At 50.2% G+C, this 19,209-nt stretch overlaps 1 long non-coding RNA gene across 2 annotated transcripts in view; it reads left to right on the top strand.

Moving 5' to 3' along the window:
* The window catches only part of LOC129531563 (uncharacterized), a 162,840-nt gene that overhangs the window by 109,840 nt on the left and 33,791 nt on the right, over positions 1-19,209 (top strand). For both annotated transcript variants that reach the window (XR_010129991.1, XR_010129992.1), the window contains exons 2-3: positions 3,327-3,419; positions 15,391-15,501. This is a non-coding gene — a long non-coding RNA (uncharacterized lncRNA). The remainder of the gene's footprint in view (positions 1-3,326; positions 3,420-15,390; positions 15,502-19,209) is intronic.

Below are 19,209 nucleotides of genomic sequence, written 5' to 3'. Positions count from 1 at the left end.
TAACAGGGCCTGGCCCCCAACAGAGGTTACAGCCCTTGCTCACCTCCCGCCCTCCTCCCCCACCATGCTTGGCACTGAGGGTCCTGCCTTCCTTCTTGAAAGCCTGCTCTGGTCTTCCAAGCCATGCATGCTCCTGGCGATCCTTGGACCACCAAGCAGGCTGTTTCCTGTCTTCTGGCTGCTCGTTCTGTTTCTCCCACCACATCTGGTCAAGGGTCCCTCTCCTGGGGGTGTCATTTGTGGCCACAGCCTCAGGGGTCACACTATGTGTATGACTTCAGAGCTGCGTCTGTCTCTAAGTCCTGACTTCTTTCCCGTGTTTCTAAGATTCTTCACCAAGGTGTCTCAGAGGTACCTCAAAGTCTTGCCGTCCAACCAGAACTCATCTTCTCCTGCTGCCCCCACTCCCACGCCACCAACAGGTCCAGAACCTCTCTGTAATTGCCTTCAGCTCCTCCTTCTCCCTAGTCTCCTAGGAAGCCCCAAGTCCTGCGTCTCTACCCCTAGAGGCCCCATCTCCATCCTCCTTGAAATCCTAAGTCTGGAATCATTTATTGCAAGAGCTTCCTGATTGTCTGTCCCCTTCCTGAAGTGTAACCCAACGTCCTGAGCAATCGTCCCAAAGCCAGGCCCAGAGTGTGTTTCTTCCCAACTTAAAAACCCTTGGCCGGATGTGGTGGCTCACGCCTGTAATCCCAGCACTTTGGGAGGCCGAGGTGGGTGGATCAACTGAGGTCAGGAGTTCGAGACCAGCCTGGCTAGTGTGGTGAAACCCTGTGTCTCCTAAAAATACAAAAAATTGGCCGGGTGTGGTGGTGGGCGTCTGTAATCCCAGCTACTTGGGAGGCTGAGGCAGGAGAATCGCTTGAACCTGGGAGGCGGAGGTTGCAGTGAGCCGAGATTATGCCACTGCACTCCAGCCTGGGCGAAAGAGCGAGACTCTGTCTCAAAAAAAAAAAAAAAGAAAAACCAAAAAACCCCCCCAAAAAACCCTTGAGGGCTCCCCGTTGCCTCCAAAGTAAGGCCCAAACTTGTTATACAGATTCACAGTCCCCTCCTTGAATCAGCTCCCAAACTTGCTCTCCAGCATGGTGGCCCACTCTTGCTCCTGTGAACCTGTGTTGCAGCTGTTCCAGATTCCATGTCATCCCCAGCCCCACAAAGTCAGCCTTGTGCTTACTGACTCCATAGTGTGGCTTTCTCATGCCTCCTGCTTGGCATGGACAGTCCTGTCTCTGCCCATCACATTCCTACCCTTCGTTCAAGACCCAGACACCAAATGCTCAAACCCAGATGGTGGTTAAGAGCATGGAATCTACAACCAGATTGACCAGGTACAAGACCCGGTTCTATTTCCTCTAGAGTTTGACCTTTTGAGAAAGTTTTGTAACCCTTCTTTGCCTAGCTTTACTCATCTGTAAAAGGAAGACAATAGTAGTAGCAACTGCTTCATTGGATATTGTGAAGATTAAGTGAGGCTACGTGTAAAGCACTTGAGACAGCGTCCAGCTTGTGGTCAGCACTGTATGTCAGCTGTAATACCCCAGATTATGAAGCCTCTGCTGATCCTTCTGAAGGCTCCTCTGGGCCACATCAATCTCTCTCTTTCCTCCATACCTCAAGAATTTTCCTTGACACCAGTAGCAATCTGTACCATATCTGCCTGGTTGTGAAGTTAGGATTCTTTGATGGCAACTGGACAATTGTTCAAAACCCATTGAATCAAACGAAGGGATTTTTTTTTTTTCTTTTAGAGACAGGGTCTATCTTGCCTAGGCTGGTCTCAAGCGATCCTCCCACCTTGGCCTCTCAAAATGCTGGGATTAGAGGCATGAGCCACCACGCCCAGCCCAAACAAGGGGATTCTTATCACAAGCGTGTGAATGGGCCTTGCAGCGTCCCAGGGCAGGAATGCACAGCACCTCAGGAAACCCTGGCACTGGCGTCTGGAAATACTGCTTGGGTAGGGTTCTCTCTCTGAACATTCATTTAATTATTCTCTCTGTAGACTGTGGCCTTGCAGACTTGGCTTGAATCCGCTGTTTATGGTACTCAAGGGTACATGCCACAGTCTGACATGGAAAGATGGAATCTCCTCCTTCATCCCAGTTCAGCCCTGACCGGCCTCTCTAGGGGCAGGGGCAAAGGGAAGGGTCATGTTATACAGAATTATTGCTGAGGGTGTCTCACTTTGGGTGAAAGGGTGCATTTAGAGGGGTCCATGCCAGAGACTACAAATTGGTCCCCAGGATCTATTTCCCCATCTTTCTCAGTAATAGAACTCCCGGGTTTTTGCTGTCCTAAATAAAGACTGCATTTCCCAGCCTTCCTGGCAGTTGGAAGGGGCACGTGATTAGGTTCTGGCCATAGCGACACTAAAGGGAGGAGAATGCCTTTCTTTGCTTCCTCTGGCTAGATGGACTCTGGAGCCAGGCTGGCAGAGTTCAAATCCTAGTCCTGCCACCTATGAGTTGTGTGACTTTGGACAAGTACCTAACCCTTTTGTGCCAGTTTCCTTTGCAGTAAAATGGGAATAAAAAGAAAATCTACGTAACAGTAGATATTCTGTGAGGATTACATGAATTCATATTTGAAGAGTGAGTAGAAGGGTTCCTGGCACAAGCTCTGCAAGTGTGGCTGGAATGAAGATGATGAGGATGAAGATGAGGATGGCAAGGCTGGAGCTCAAGTGCCACACTGTGTCCTGGAGCAGAAGCCACGTGTTGAGGACAGTCTGGACCCTTAACGAGGGTTCAGCCACGACACCAGCCTGTGACTGTTTACCTCTTGAGTTTATTTACAGGAGAAGAAAATAAACTCTCACCTTCTTTAAAACACCATCCTGTTGGCTTTTCAGTTTGCTTGTAGCCCGATCTAATCCTAACTGATACAGGAACACTGTAGGTTCAACTCACATCCCTGTCCCCTGCACCATGTTGTCGCTCTTTAAGATAATGTCTCACTGTTCCTACTTGGGTTGTACATTCCTTGAGGACGGAAAAGCTTCCCACTCACAGTAGGTGCCCAGAAATTGAGTATCGAATTAATGGAAGAACAATGTGAAAATCATTCTGGTTAGGTAGACAAGGAATTCTTTGGCTAGTTGCAGAAAATCAGTGATAGTAATAACAAAATTTATCAAGCATAATGGCTGGCATGCTTTTTTTTTTTTTTTCCAAGTCAGAGTCTTGCTCTGTTGCCCAAGCTGGAGGGCAGTGATGTGATCACATCTCACTGCACCCTTGACCTCCTGCCTCAAATGATCCCTCCATCTCAGTCTCCTGTGCACCAGCACACCCAGCTAATTTTTAAATTTTTTTTTGTAGGGATGAGGTCTTACTATGTTGCCCAGTCTGGTCTTGAACTTCTGGACTCAATTGATCCTCCTGCCTCAGCCTTCCAAAGTGTTGGGATGACAGGTATGAGCCAGTATGCCCGGTCCCTGGCATTCTAAGTACTTCAAGTGTATTTTATAGTTCAGCTCTCATGACAATCGTATGAAATAAATACAGTTGGCCCTCTACACCTGTGGGCTCTGCATTGATGGATTCAACCAACCATGGATTGATAATACCCTATTTGAGAAAAAAAAAAGAGAGTCGCATCTGTGATGAACATGAACGGACTTTTTTTCCTTGTCATCCCCTAAACAATACAGTATAACAGCTATGTATATAGCATTTACGTTGCAGGAAGTATAAGTGATCTAGAGATGATTTAAAATATAGGGAGGATGTGTGTAGGTTATATGCAAATACTATGCCATTTTATATCCGGGACTTGAGTACCGTCACATTTTGGTATCCTTGGGGGAGTGAGGGTCCTAGAACCAATCCCCCACGAACACCAAAGAATGACTGTACTCTCATCAGTTCCATTTTACAAATAAGGGAACTGGGCTTCGGAGAGATGGAGGTCAAGGTCATAGATGCAGCCAGTGGAGCCTGGCTTCAGAGCCCAGCACCTTCACAATTTTGCTGTGAAACCTTCTCAAGGGCTTTTCTCTGATGGGAGCTTTGGAAAGGAGAGGCTGTACAAGCCAACAAGAACACAGCGCGTCAGAGTGACCTTGCTTCTCTCTTGATTTTGGAGATTTGTTTGGAGGGCTGAACTTCAGGGAAACAAAGGGAAATGTCAGGGTTTTCCTGAGGTCAATGGGGGTAAAGACCCAAATGGATTATGAAGCCTTCTCTAACCCCCTAGTCCACACTGACCTCCCCTGTCTTCTCTGTACTTGCATAGCCTGTCTGTTGACATGGCTAGCAGCTGGCCGTACTGGCTAATCTCCGGCAAAAATTGTGACATTGGCAGAGTTTGTCTTCGTTCCTCTCCTATCTGCCTGTTATTTGATTTTCAGCCTCTTATGTCCGTTTGGGCCCTCACATGTGCTCTCAGCAAGGAAAGCTTCATTCTGAAAGATGAAAATAGAGAACACAAAACTTAATTCCCCAAAATGAATATTTAATGGTGGGATTTTAGGCAGCAGAGATTTGGGGGTTGAGGAACTTGCTGTCTCTCTAATCATCTCGTTCTTCCCCTTCCCCTCTCCCTCCCCTTCCTCTTCCTCCTCCTGGTGTCTTTTTATGATTATTATTTAACCACTTCACACCCCCATCTATTAGTCTGGATGGCCCACTTCCAGTCCTACATGGTCCCACTCGCATGGGTCACCCTGGTCACCCTGGGCTCAGGACCCCCCTGGCACTTACACTCCAGGCTGCACAACCCCCTGCCTCCACAACCCCCTGCCTCCATGTGCACACAGCCAGTCCCCGGAACACTGCTTATGTCTTTGGTTTTGTTAAACTGTTTGTTCTGAGAGGACAAAGACCACATCTAATGGCCAGGGATGTGGTTGCAGGAATTTTTACTTCAAAAGGCATGTTGGTCTCCATGGCCTCTGAAAGCTCTTACACCCTGAGCCTTAAAGCTTCTCAGCTCTTCCCCTCGTTCTCCCCATCGTGCCTGCTTCTGGATTGGGTAGAAGAGAGGTGCTCAGGAAGGGTGTATTGAGCTGCTGTCTAACTCTTTCTGTAAGCAAGGGCGCAGGCCCCTGAGACAATGGTGGAAAAGCTCTCCTGTTTTCAAAAGTCCCTCAACGTGCAGGCCCCTTGGAGGCAAAGCACCTTCAGGATTTTAGAATCAGAGTTTTTTCTGGGCCGCAGGACAACCTGCTCTGGCACTCGCTCTGGCCTGGCCAGCTCTGGGCTCCTCTTGGTCAGTATCTGGGCAGCCTTTTAGAGGGCCTGGAAACCACAGCTAGCCCTTCCCAGAATGACTCGACATCCAACGTGGACTCAATTCCAGTCCCCCTTGGCTCCAGGAGGCCCGTCCCACAGGACAAGGCCAGGGCCACAGAGGTCCCAGATTTTCTCAGATTCACTGCTGACCAGGGGCACCCATGCCAGAAATTCTGCAAAATGCAAGCACAATCACTCTCAAGCGGTGGCTTCATAGTTCCCACAACCTCATCCACCATACTCCATAATGTCTAGATGGAGTGAGTTCATCTCAGACGGGAACACATTTTTCCTCCTGTGACTTCTCCCCTGACTCAAGTCTACAACCACCAGGAAACTGCTTGGGACAAGGCTGGGGCAAGGAGGCAGGGCCCGTGGGGTTGGGACCAGGGCAGAGCACCCTGCCCACCCGTGGAGCCTAGATCCTTGGCCCCAGCACCCCTAGAAAACATGGCTCCTCGGGCGCGGTGGCTCATGCCTGTGGTCCCATCACTTTGGGATGCCAAGGCGGGTGGATGACCTGAGGTCGGGAGTTCGAGACCAGCCTGACCAACATGGAGAAACCCCGTCTCTACTAAAAATACAAAATTAGCTGGGCATTGTGGTGCATGCCTGTAATCCCAGCTACTCAGGAGGCTGAGGCAGGAGAATAGCTTGAACCTGGGAGGCAGAGGTTACGGTGAGCCGAGATCGCACCATTGCACTGCAGCCTGGGCAACAAGACTGAAACTCCATCTCGAAAAAATAAAAATTAAAATAAATAAAAATAAAAATTTTTGAAAACCTGGCTCCTCAAGGAGCCACATTCTAGACAGAGCTGGAGAAGTTGATAGGGCTTGGGTTTAAGTTTGCATTGTGACCTAGGCACCCTAGGAGATGGCACCCATGTGCCCAGAGCTCAGACAGGACTTTTCTGTCTGCCTCCCTCACCCAACACTTTGCACCATTGGGTAGACTGAATAGCGTTGTGACTGTAGACACAGGAGACTCAATAACCATTTCTTCACATCTGCTTGAGACCACGTGGCCTTTGCATCTTGCAAGGCATGAGTTATTCCTCTCTTAACTCATGGAATCCATTGCCTGGCACGGCTTCCACGCCCTTGCACCATCCACATCCTCCCGTCCACATCCCCCCGTTCTCCAAGGTGGGCTCCATCCTACCTTCATCTCCTTCCTTCCCTACCCTGGAGCCCTCAGGGACCTCCTTTTATCCCTTAAGCTCTTAACTCTCAATGTCTGCACCACTTTCATGTGGCAGTAATCCCCATTCAATATGTAACATTGTTTATCATCTCAGGTGGCTATGAAGGGCTTTGTATTTGCCTCTTCTATCCCCAAGCACACTTTATTTTTTTATTTAGTTATCATTAATTTTCTGAGACACAGTTTCAATCTGTCACCCAGGCTGGAGTGCAATGGCAGGATCTTGGCTCACTGCAATCTCCGCCTACCAGGTTCAAGAGATTCTTGTGCCTCAGCCTCCTGAGTAGCCGGGATTACAGGCACCCACCCCCATGCCTGGTTAAATTTTATAATATTAGTAGAGACTGGGTTTCACCATGTTGGCCACGCTGGTCTCGAACTCCTGACCTCAAGTGATCCAACGGCCTTGGCCTCCCAAAGTGCTGGGATTACAGGTGTGAGCCACTGCGCCCAGCCCCCAAACATACTTTAAACCAGCTCTGTTCAGTAGACTTCTAATGTGAACTACTTATGTACTTTAGAATTTTTCAGCAGTCACATTTAAAAGTACCAAAAAGAGACAAAATGAGTTTTAATACATTTTATTTAACCCAATATATCATAAAAGGTTATCATTCCAATATGGGAGTAATATAAAAATTATTAATTAGACATTTTACATTTTCTTGTACCAAGTCTTCGAAGTCTGGTGTGCAGTTTATAGAAAGCTCTTCATCTGATTTAGATTTAATAATGACCTCTCCTTCTCTTCCACCTGCCCAATACCAAGCCAGAAAAGATGTAGCCCCACAAGCAGGGCATTCTGGGAATTGTAGTTCCTAGCTTCTCTCAGAGCCACAGAGAAGACCTTGGAAAGGGATAGTGGTGATGAATTGACCACAGACAATCCGGCCCATTATTCCATTGGGCAAGTGCTCCTAGAAGTACGTAGGAGCCAGTTGCCAGGTTGGAGGAACAGCAAGGCTGCACAGGGAGGGAGGGCAGTGGGCACGGCAGGGGATCCTGAGCGAGCTGACTCCCAGGCGCAGAGGGAAGAGGAGCCTCTGGTGGGGGTAGGAGAATAAGAGGTGGAAGGGCACGGAAGGAGGAAAAAGGTGGGTCTCTGTGAGTCCATACCGCATTCTGGACATACAGGTGCTCCAGTGTCACAAGGCGGCCAGGCCCGCATTTCAGTGACCCCCACATTGGGGCGGGGCGAGGCTCACAGGTGTCACTCCCCCTGACTCTGGGTGCTAAGAGGAGCTGGGGCAAGGTGGTTGCCCCCAAGGCCTCAGATACTCTACTTCAGTGCTTCAGTGTGGGTGGACTCAGAAGCCGTAGGGACCCCACCCCTCCAGAAGGCTTCCCAAGCAACTCTCCTGTCAGCCTGGACTCCTGACTTCGATGCTTGTTCGCACATGCATGGGCACAGCATGCCCCCACTCACAAGGAGCCCTTTGGGGTCAGAGCCCAAACTATCTTCTAAATCCCACAGCATCTTGGAAGGTGCCCTACACATCTGTGCTGAAGGGAGCTGGGGTGGAGGCCAGGAAGAAAGGTTTGCAGGCATCAGCAGAGCCACTGAAGCTGCTCCTGTCACCAACAACCAAAGCTCTGAAAGAAAGGGGAGAAGTCCATCCGGGGCCCCTTCCTTCATGCCCTGAGCAGCCAACCTGGCTCATACAGACCTCAGAGACCCAAGAGACATCAGAGATTAGCCAGAGCCAGTCCTTAGGCTTTTGAAAGGAGCAGCACAAACACATATAGGTGTGGGGGCATGAGAGGGGAGGAGGTGGTGGTGCTCCTGGCTGCAAGACACTAAGAGCACGGGGCCACACTGCTGGTGCTCAGCCCCAGCAGGGGCAAGGCTCAAGAGGGAAGCTGGAGTGTCCTCTTGGAGAGACCCCCACTGAATTAGATCACCTGCCTATTAATGAGGAGACCCCCTGACTGAGGACGCCAGCCTCTGACCAGTGGCTGAAACCCGTCTTCTAGGCATTAATCCAGAAGTTAGATGTGCCATGAACCTTCTGGTCTTTCTTAAGAATAATGGGATTTTTGGCCAGGCGCGGTGGCTCACGCCTGTAATGCCAACACTTTGGGAGGCCGAGGCTGGTGGATCACGTGGTCAGGAGATCGAGACCATCCTGGCTAACACGGTGAAACCCCCGTCTCTACTAAAAAACACAAAAAATTAGCTGGGCTTTGGTGGCTGGTGCCTGTAGTCCCAGCTACTTGGGATGCTGAGGCAGGAGAATGGCGTGAACCCGGGTGGTGGAGCTTGCAGTGAGCTGAGATCGCGCCACTGCACTCCAGCCTGGGCGACAAGAGTGAGACTGTCTCAAAAAAAAAAAAAAAAGAATTGTGGGATTTTAGGGCTAGGCTGAGTTATGGTCTGAAGCTCACCTAGTCCAAGGCTGTCACCTCGCAGATAAGGAGACCAAAGCAAACGTGGAGTCAAGCTGGAGGTGGGCCTGGTCTCCTCCACAGAGGCCTTTCCTTCTTCCCCACCCTCCCCTTGGTCCTCCCTACTAGCCCCCACCATACGTTCTCTCTTTCATCCTCTCTCAGGGCTGGAGTCTTTTCCCTGATAGCCCATCTTCTAAGACACAGCGGTCCCCAGATGTTACTTGAGCAGAAACAGAGCAAGTGCGGAGTGCCTGATGCCTCTGAGAATGGCTCAGATGTCACGTGGGGATCTGGAGGGGAACACACATAGGACAGAAAAATCAGACCCCACGGGACTGTTGAGCCCTCCAGAGTCAGACCGTGGTGTTTGAAGCAATGAAATAGGGTTAATTTGGCAAGGCTTGTCCCTGGGCACAGTTTCCCTCCCCGGCTCCAGTCTGTGCTTGCAATTCAAGTTTCTGGCACCAGATGGCAGCGTTGCTCTGTTATGAATGACTTGATAGAAAAGTTTTAAAAGTCATTCATTCATTCATTCCACAAGTATTTACTGAGTGCTTTCAATGTGCCAAGCCCTTTTCTAGGTTCTTGGGATAGAGCAGTGAACTAAACACAAAAATCTGTGCCTCCTGGGAGCTTCATTCTCATGCAGGAAGACAATGAATAGATGAGAAAAACATTTGGCGTGTCAGATGATAGGTGCTATGGAGAAAAAAAATAAAGCAGATAGGGATGAAAGGAGGGCTGGAATAGGGGCATTGTGAAGTTAAAGGGGAGGTCAGAGATAATAAGATCAGGGAAACAGAGCTGGGCAGAGCAATGGAGGCTCTAGGCAGTGGGCGAAGCAGAGAATGTTTACATGGGAAGGGGCTTTAGAGGCGGCTTTGTTATATTTGACAGTTGGGGACACTGAGGCCCAGAGAGCTCAGTCTCAGGTGAAAAATCTGCCTCAATTGAAATGACCTGCCCAAGTGAAAAATCTGGAGGCAGGCAGCCTAGAGTTTCAGGTCCACGACATCCTACCCTGCTGCCCCTGCCACCTCCTAAACCCACCTCAGTCCTCCCGCAATGCAGCAGGACTAGGAACTCACCAAACTCTGTTTGCTTTTTTTTTCTGGACACATTTTCTAGCCTGCCTTGCTATTACTATGTGCAGCTACCAAGTTCTGGCCAATGGCTATTGGGCAGGAGTAATGTACATCTATTCCAGGCCTGGCCCCTAACAGTTCCTGTATCATCTTCCACGTACCACCTCCACTCCTTCCCCATCAGTGCAACTACAAGCACAAGACTCCAGAACTCTAGGGAATGAGGATGTTGCTAAAATAAGGGGGCCCTCTATGACTGCATGGAGATGAATACCCCATCACCATGCTTTGGACTGTGGTGTGACTGAGTCTGGTATGTTGAGCTATTGGGAGGTGGGGGTTGTTTGTTACAGCAGCTTTCTTACCCTAACTAATACACCCACCATCACTGAACCCAACTGAATGCACAGCCCGCCCAGCCTCAGCTCCCAACACTATGTGGAGGACATCTGATGCTTCTGCCAACCCTTTCTCTCTTTGCCTGCTCTGAAGCCCGTCTAGTCCAATGCCATTACCTCACAGATAAGGAAACCAAAGCAAATATAGCTGGTCATAGCTCCCTTTATATTCCAGGAGCCAAACCAGTTCTTGGTGAAGTTCTTTCTTATGATGCCTCTCCACCATCACCCAGAGCTGGGCACATGACCCAGGTGGTCATTCTGAGCACACAGTCTTCCCGGCCAAGTGACTGGTTCAGGGATAGACACATCATGCAATCAGAGTCTTGCTTAAGATTCAAGCTATGGATGCTGGAAAGAGGATCTGTCTTCCTCTGAGTTGCTGAGTGATGACCAAGAGAGTTGGAAGCTGCTGGAACCATTGCCCAAGGATATGAGGAAGAAGCTGTTGGGGGAATGAAACTAACATGTAAAGGTGGCCATAGAGCTGGAGAGAAAATCATACTCCACCATATTGTTGTTCCAATCTTGCCTGAAGTCAGGTTTTCCTTTAATTTCCCCAGTTACAAGGGCCAGTTAATTATCTTTTTTTTTTTTTTTTTTTTTTTTTTTGTGAGACAGAGTCTCACTCTGTCGCCCAGGCTGGAGTGCAGTGGTGTGACCTCGGCTCACTGCAACCTCCGCCTCCCGGGTTCACACCATTCTCCTGCCTCAGCCTCCCGAGTAGCTGGGACTGCAGGTGCCCACCACCACACCCGGCTAATTTTTGTATTTTTAGTAGAGATGGGGTTTCACCGTGTTAGCCAGCATGGTCTGGATCTCCTGACCTCGTGATCCGCCCGCCTCGGCCTCACAAAGTGCTGGGATTACAGGCGTGAGCCACCGCACCCGGCCAATTATCTTTTTAAAAATTTTGGTTCAGTTTGAATTTCTGTCACTTAGAGCACAAAGAGTTCTAATTAATAAATAATTATTGAACTAATATTTACTGAGCCCTACTGCGAGCCAAAAAACTGGGATAAAATAGTGAGCAAATTAGACACCAGCCCCTAGGATCCCCTGTCCACCATATACAAATATATGTGACAGGTAGGTTTGATGCCAATGAGAAGTTGTTGAGAAGTCGGGTCTCATTTTTCCACTTTCTAGGTTGCTGGCTTATCAAGATAAAGGAAGAAATATTTGCTTTTTCCTTTACCCTTCTGGAGCACCTGGCCTTTGAGTTCTTGAGGTTTGAGATTTCCTTATCACGAGGAGGAAAGTAACAGTCTCTGGTCTGTGTTTCCGGCTGAATGGAGAAGTTGCCAGGCCAGGTGGGCTGCCCCTGTGATTTGAAAGGCCTACGCCCCTTAGGAGGTGGTAAACAAAGTGTCAGTCAGATTTGGCCAGGGAAGGGCCATGGCCTTCAGGGCTTGTGAGGCTCTTTGGACTGAAGGCGAGAGGTATTAGGGGTTTTGCAAGGGCACCAAAGATCTGCCCCCATCAAGTGCTGCGGTGGCAGGGCCCTGGATGGTGGTGGGGGCTGCCCTGTGCCTTGGAGAACTGGGCCCAGATGCCCAGGCTCAGGAACCTTGAGCAAGGCCCCCCAGGTCAAGCCTGCCTCAAAGTTGCCCTAATCCCTCTACTGCCTCGTGGGCAGCACTGGGGACAACCATGGTTGACAATTAAGTCCCTACTATGTTAAAAACACATGTTTTCATGGGTGGGGCAAACTCTGGGGTCTTTCTGCATCACCTTCTGCATCAACTTTCTATAACTTTGACAAAGGAGGGTTTTAGCCAGATGCAACTTAATCTGGAACGTTTAAGAAATGTAACATTTCTTGAATCCTAAATTTCGTGGCATGATATCATTGTAATATATTTAATTACAAATTGTTGCAAACTATGAGGGGAAGTGACTGGGCTCCATGAATCCATATAACAGGAGGATCTGATCAATTCAGGGGCATAAATATCTTTTGCTCAGAGGGACTAGCTCTAGAAAACCTCCTAGGATGCATTTAGGCTTCAGTGAAATGGAGTTTAGTTCCTGAAATTTGTTTTTTACCAAGACAAATGGTAACAATCGCTTAATTACGTGCAATTGCTTTAGGCTCTCTTGAGCCTCGTTGTTCAACATCCCAGAGGAAGACAGACCCCCTCCAGCATCCACAGACAAAATTTAAAGCAAGATTCTGGTTGGTATCATCAGGTCACATGTCCCTCTCTGAACCAACCAAGCCAAGAGGATTGTGTACTTGGAATGGCCAGCCTAGATCACCTTATTCAATCCCCACAACGACCTCCTGGGGTAAATATCATTAGCCCTCATTTTACAGATGAAAAGCTGATGTGGAAATAGGTTCATTTACTCCTCCAAAGTTGTGATGGACAACCTCACCAAAGTTATCTCTTCACAACCTGAGACTGGGTTGTGGGAGTGGGGATGGAAAAGATTCTGAGAAAGACTTTTCATCTCTGATCAAATAAGAAAAGCACATAAAGAGAGCTCTTGCCACATTGACCATCACCCTACATCCTGACTTTGGAAGGAGATTTAAGAAGATGTGCTATCTGGAACTGTGGCAGCCATCTTGAGACCATATGGGGATGAGGGAGAGAATTTAGAGGCATTGGCATCTTGGAGTTGCAAAGCCAACTTGAGAATTGCCTGCCTCTAGACTTCTTTTTCTTTTTTTTTTTTTTTTTGAGACTGAGTCTTGCTCTGTCGCCCAGGTTGGAATGCAGCGGCACGATCTCTGCTCACTGCAAGCTCCGCCTCCCGAGTTCATGCCATTCTCCTGCCTCAGCCTCCCGAGTAGCTGGGACTAGCCTGCCTCTAGACTTCTTAGTAGGCAACCACTTTTATATTGTTTAAGTCCCTGTTAGCTGAAGTTTCTGTTACTTCCAGAAAGACTCATAGGGTCTGTTAGAGGCCCTTTGAGGGTTGGTGGGCTGGCATCATCCTTAGAGTATAGGTGGGACCTAGAGAGGGTAAGGACTTGCCTGAGGTGTCCTGATGTGGAAGAATGTGCTCTCTCAGGGGGTGACTGAGCGAGGGGTAGGTGGTTAGGACAGGGGAACCCCTGGGGCAGGGTGGGACAGTCTGGGACACCAGGAGAGGAGCAGCGAGCCCAGCAAGTGTCTCAGCAGGAGGAAGCCTGCAGGCCTGGAGTTGGAGAAGGCACAGGGAAGGTTTGGAGGGACTTTGCCCAGAAGCATGCATGCAAACTTGCAGGTGAAACAACAAAGGCAGACCCCTTCCAGCAGTGACTTCCCGTGGCTGTGCTACAGAGAGCCTGCAGGAAGGAAGGAAAGGCAGTGGCTGGGATTCAACTGTGACTACAAGGACCTAAATTTAGATCAGACATCCAGGAAGACACCAGGAAACCCGCTAATGATGATCTCTCACTCCATGCAATGCTTTGTCCTGTGCAGGCACATCCAGCCGCAGTTTCTCATTTGACCCCTGAATAGTCCTTTGTGGAAAGCAAGGGTGAGAACATCAACAATGGCACAAAATCATGTGATGGAGTAAGGGTGAGAACCTGGTCCCATGAGCCCCAGTCCCATGAGGTCTCTCTCAGCCATCTCTCTGGACCAGCTGCAGTGCCGGCTTTCTGGCGGGGAAAACGTGGCCTGGATTTGTAGCACTTGCTGATTTCCATGGTGTAAATACTCCCACTGTGGCTGATTTTGTCAATGTTTAAACAACTTTCTTGAAAAATTGCTGGCATTTAACAATGGCTCTTGGAGCTGGTATGAATTTGCTCCAGCACACATTAGGCCCTGCCAGCCACGTACTCGCATCCAGTGTCCTGGCCCCCTGCCCTGTTCTCACATCCAATGTCTTGGTTAAGGCCCATGGGCCTGTCTCTCTCCTGACCTGACCCTGGCTTAGTGTTTTCGCTTTTGGCCCCATAACCTGAAGCCATCACGTGTCCCTGGTTTGCTACCTCTGCTCCCCGGAGTCCTGACTCCTAAATTCCTGCCTCTGGTCCCTCTTAGTGCCCTGCTGGGTGAGACCCACTCCCTCCTACCTCAGCCGTGGCTGCCTCTGGCCATTGCCCACCTCCCTGGAAGGGCTCCAATGCTTCACCATAGGGGCTAAGATGCTACTCCATGACTTGGGAATGGGATGTCTGCATGGCTGCAGATGAAAAGGTCCTGGGAGCTCTGATATGGTTTGGCTCTGTCCCCACCCAAATCTCAAATTGAATTTCCACATGTTGCGGGAGGGACCCGGTAGGAGGTAATTGAATCATGGGGGCAGGTCTTTCCCATGCTATTCTCATGACAGTGAATAAGCCTCATGAGATCTGATGCTTTTAGAAATGGGAGTTTCCCTGCACAGGCTCTCTGCTCGTGTCTGCTGCCATGTGAGACGTGCCTTTCACCTTCTGCCATGATTGTGAGGCCTCCCCAGACACGTGGAACTGTTAAGTCCAATAAACTTTCTTTTGTAAATTGCCCAGTCTTGGGTACGTCTTTATAAGCAGCATGAAAACGGACTACTACAAGCTCCTTCCGAATTTCTTTCATTTTTTGAATGCCCCACTCTTCCTGTACAAGCTCTGAGACCCCCTTAAAGACTGGCTTCCCTCCCACCTGCCTTCTTAATTGCTACCCTCTCCTCTACCTTGATTCATTTATTCTCTTTCCTTCACTGAGAGAGACGTCCTAATGTCCCAAGCTGACCTCCAGCTCCTCCAGCTCTCGGAGACCCTCTGTCTGTCCTAACCCTCCCCTCCAGATCCATCCATCTGGGGTCTGTTGTCCTGTGCCCCAAACCTACTCAGTCTCCTCTGTCTGCCTTAAGGTCTTATCGCTGTCCCACGACCCAAATTCTAACCACTACTACCAGGGCTTAGGTCAGCCCCACCACCTCCCAGTCCCACCCCTAAAGTCCCACTGGCACTTCCAGCCCAACTCCTCAGCATGCTCAAGTATCATTTCCTCCAGGAAGCCTTCCCTGACCTCCTCCCTTCTTCTCTCAGAGCTGAGTGTCCTACAGGTGAATCCTGTGCAAACCTTGATTGTGACTCCCCTCCTACTGAGAAACAGCCATTGACTCGCCGGTCTCTCCCATCAGGCCATGGTTTTGCGGGAGGAGGAGCTACGTCAGTCTGCCTTGGAGCTCAGCACCGTTTGGCCCATGGTAGATGCCTCACAGAAAACACAAGCGGCGTTGAGGGCTCCTGTGGTGAGTGGTCATTTCTCTTTTAGCATGCTAAAAGCACTTCCTGTGGGAGTGCCTCCGAGCCCCTCTACTTGAGTGGAAGTTTCTCAAGGCCAGGACCCTGTCCCGTTCCTCAGGGCCCCTCCCCACACGTAGTTTCAGGCAGGCCCTGCTGCTAGGCGCCACAGAGAGGCTGGGCAGGGTGAGGGGTGTGTCCTGTTTCTCCAGGCACACTCGGTGGTTGACTGATTAGTCTCAAGAGGCAACTAAATTTAAGAGAGGCTTTTCACCTGCTCACAACTCCGCACCCTATCTGATTATGATGTTATGCCCCTTGGAGGGGCAGAGAAGGGCAGTCATTAAAAGACAAACATTTGGGCCGGGCGTGGTGGCTCACCACAGTAATCCCAGCACTTTGGGAGGCCGAGGCAGGCAAACCACTTGAGGTGAGGAGTTCGAGACCAGCCTGGCCAACATGGTGAAACCCCGTCTCTAGCAAATATAAAAAATTAGCCAGGTGTGGTGGCATGCTTCTGTAATCCCAGCTACTCGGGAGGCTGAGGCAGGAGAATTGCTTGAACCTAGGAGGAGGAGGTTGCAGTGAGCTGTCCAAGATCATGCCACTGCACTCCAGCCTGGGCAACAGAGCAAGACTCCATTTCAAAAAAAGACAAACATTTGAAGGGGCTGTGTGCTGTCTGGGAAGCCAGATGGCAGGACAGCCACTTTGGTTTTTTATTTTTATTTGAGACAGGGCTGGAGTGCAGTGGCGTGATCTTGGCTCACTGCAGCCTCAACCAGTTCTCCCACCTCAGGTTCCTAAGAAGCTGGAACTACAGGTGTGTGCCATCAGGCCTGGCTAATTTTTGTATTTTTTGTGGAGAGGGGGTTTCACCATATTGCCCGGCTGGCCTCAAACTCCTGGGCTCAAGCAATCCTCCCACCTCAGCCTTCCAAAGTGCTGAGACTATAGGTGTGAGCCGCCACGTGTGCCCCCCTCCCTTTTTTGGTACAGATGAGGTCTCACTATGTTGCCCAGGCTGGTCTGGAGCTCCTGAGCTCAAATGATCCTCCCACCTTGGCCTCCCAAACTGCTGGGACTGCAGGCATGCGCCACTGCGCCAGGCCAGGCCAGGCCAGTCACTTTAAGCAAAGGCAGCAAGACTGGGAGCTGGGCAGGCCAGCTCCCAAATGATCTGCCCCACCCTGGGAGCTGGCGCTCCACTGAGGGGTCAGAGGTCAAAGGGATCTTTGAATTCATCTAGGGGGCTGGGGACAGCTCATGAGAGTGAGGCAAGCTCTCTTCTGTGACCCCTCTACCTACTGAGCAGCCTCCTTAGCAGGGAATATGGACTCCAGCTCCCAGCTGGAACCCAAGAGCAGAAATGTTCTTTTGGTTTTCCTGTTGGAATCCCACGAGCAGGAATGTTCTCGTGGTTTTCCTGTTGGAATCCTTCAAGCAGGAATGTTCTCGTGGGTTTCCTGTTGGAATTCCATGAAAAGTGCTTTCATTCTTCCAGCCTTGTGCCCCTGAAGTTTCAGGGGCACGGAGTCCTGGGGGATCCCCAAGCCTGGCCCCTCCCAGCGTTTGCCCTTGGCCTCTGGGCGTCTCATTAGCGTGGACACCCTCTGGAGGAGGAACTCTTCACCACATATGCTGTTGCCACCGCCAGGATTTCTGAGCTAAGCTATGGTTGTTTCTATCCCGCTGCTATAAACTGAGTCCACCAGAAAGTGGCCAGTCCTGATCTGGGGTGAGGAGGTGGGATGGGGTAGTGGTTTGAGGGAAACACAGTGCCTGAATCTGAATCTTGGCTACCCGCTAGCTGGCCATACCATGACCCAAGACGCTCTAAGCCTCCGCTTCCTCGTCTGAATGATAATAGAATCTATGCTGCAGAGTTGCTGATGGGAATAAATGAGATAACTCTCCCATTACCTGTCCCTGAGCCCAGGACTAGGCTGTACCTGCCTCACCTTGGTGTGGTCCAGCCACTCCCTGTCTTCAGCTGAGCCAAATTTCTCCTTTTTTCTTTTTGAGATGGAGTCTCGCTCTGTCGCCCAGGCTGGAGTGCAGTGGCGTGATCTCAGCTCACTGCAACCTCCACCTCCCGTGTTCAAGCAATTCTCCCATCTCAGCCTCCTGAGTAGCTGGGACTGCAGGCGCCCGCCACCACGCCCGGCTAATTTTTGTATTTTTAGTAGAGACAGGGTTTCACCATATTGGTCAGGCTGGTCTCAAACTCCTGACCTTGTGGTCCGCCTGCCTCAGCCTCCCAAAGTGCTGGGATTACAGGCATGAGCCATCATGCCTGGCCAAATCTCTCCTTTTCCTTCTCAATCCCTCATCCATCCCACAACTTCATATTCCTGGGACCCCTTCCTGCCCCCAAGAGCTCCAGCCATGTGTCAAGGGTCACAGGCAGGTCCCCAGGAGCCCTACCCCTGACCCCACTCACGTGCAGATAACTCTCCTAGCATGCTTGGCTGGCTGAGGGGCCTTCTTTGGGCCTCGGGTGTTTGAGGAAAGTGGCCAGAGGCCCAGGCCAGAGCAAACTGCTTAGATGGCCTGTCTAACTCTACTGAGGCTCAGCTCCTGGGACAGTGGCTCAGTGAGTCCCACCATGGCCCTTTGAATGAGAGCGGCCGGGAGAGCTGCCCTACCCACTTCCCCTGCCCTCCTTCATCTTTGTCTACATCTGCATCCTCATCTTCATCCTCCTCATCCCAGCCTCGTCCTCCTCATCTTCAGCCTTGTCTTCCTCATCCGAGCCTCATCCTGCTCATCTTCAGCGTCATCCTGCTCCTCTGGGCACTTGCATATTCACTTTCTTTCTGAATTCCACAAAAGTCTAGTTAGGCAGTGGCGCATAGACCACCTTCCTCATTAGGAAAGAAACCGACACCCAGAAGGAATAATAATGCTGAAAGCACACCTTTTATGTTAATGTAAACATTTTTGGGATAGGTAAATCCAAAACCCTCACATGACGAATTGTTAAAGAAGTGTACAAAAAATTAGCTGGGCATGGTGGCGGGCACCTGTAGTCCCAGCTACTTGGGAGGCTGAGGCAGGAGAATGGCGTGAACCCGGGAGGCGGACGTTGCAGTGAGCCGAGACCATGCCACTGCACTCCAGCGTGGGCGACAGAGCAAGGCTCCGTCTGAACAAAAAAAAAGGGGGAACAGTTCAGAGTCCTGCTCCCAGCCCCTCCCCTTCCACTTCCCCACCTCCCACGAGGTAACTTTGTTTACTGGTTTCTTCTGCATCTCCCCAGAATGTCCTTATGTAAAATCCGAGCAAAAATGACCATGTGGTCTGATCTCTCTGCTTCCCACCCAGATGGCAGCATGCTATACATGCTGCTGTGCCGTGCTTTTCCCCACAGAATCTCTCCCCATCAGCTCCTAGAGCGTGCCTTCATTTGTTTTATGAGCACTGACCACCTGCATTGAGCGTGGCTGTCAGGCATTGTGTGTGACGGTCGGGCATTGTGCTAAGAGATCTACGTGGATTACCTTATTTAATCATCACACAAACCTAAATGCAGAGTGTGCTAGAACCATCCCCCTTTACAGATGAGAAAACTGAGGGCTGGAGAATTTGCATAGTCCAGGTCACATGCCATCAGATTCCAGAAACAGCGCTGTCATCCTTGCTGCCACGAGGTTCTGGAAAGGCCAGCCTCTTGATTTTTTTTTTTCTTTTTTTTGAGATGGAGTCTCGCTCTG

This window comes from Gorilla gorilla, chromosome 12, assembly GCF_029281585.2.
Source record: "Gorilla gorilla gorilla isolate KB3781 chromosome 12, NHGRI_mGorGor1-v2.1_pri, whole genome shotgun sequence".
NCBI lineage: Eukaryota > Metazoa > Chordata > Mammalia > Primates > Hominidae > Gorilla > Gorilla gorilla.
This window is presented reverse-complemented; position numbering and strand designations above follow the sequence as displayed.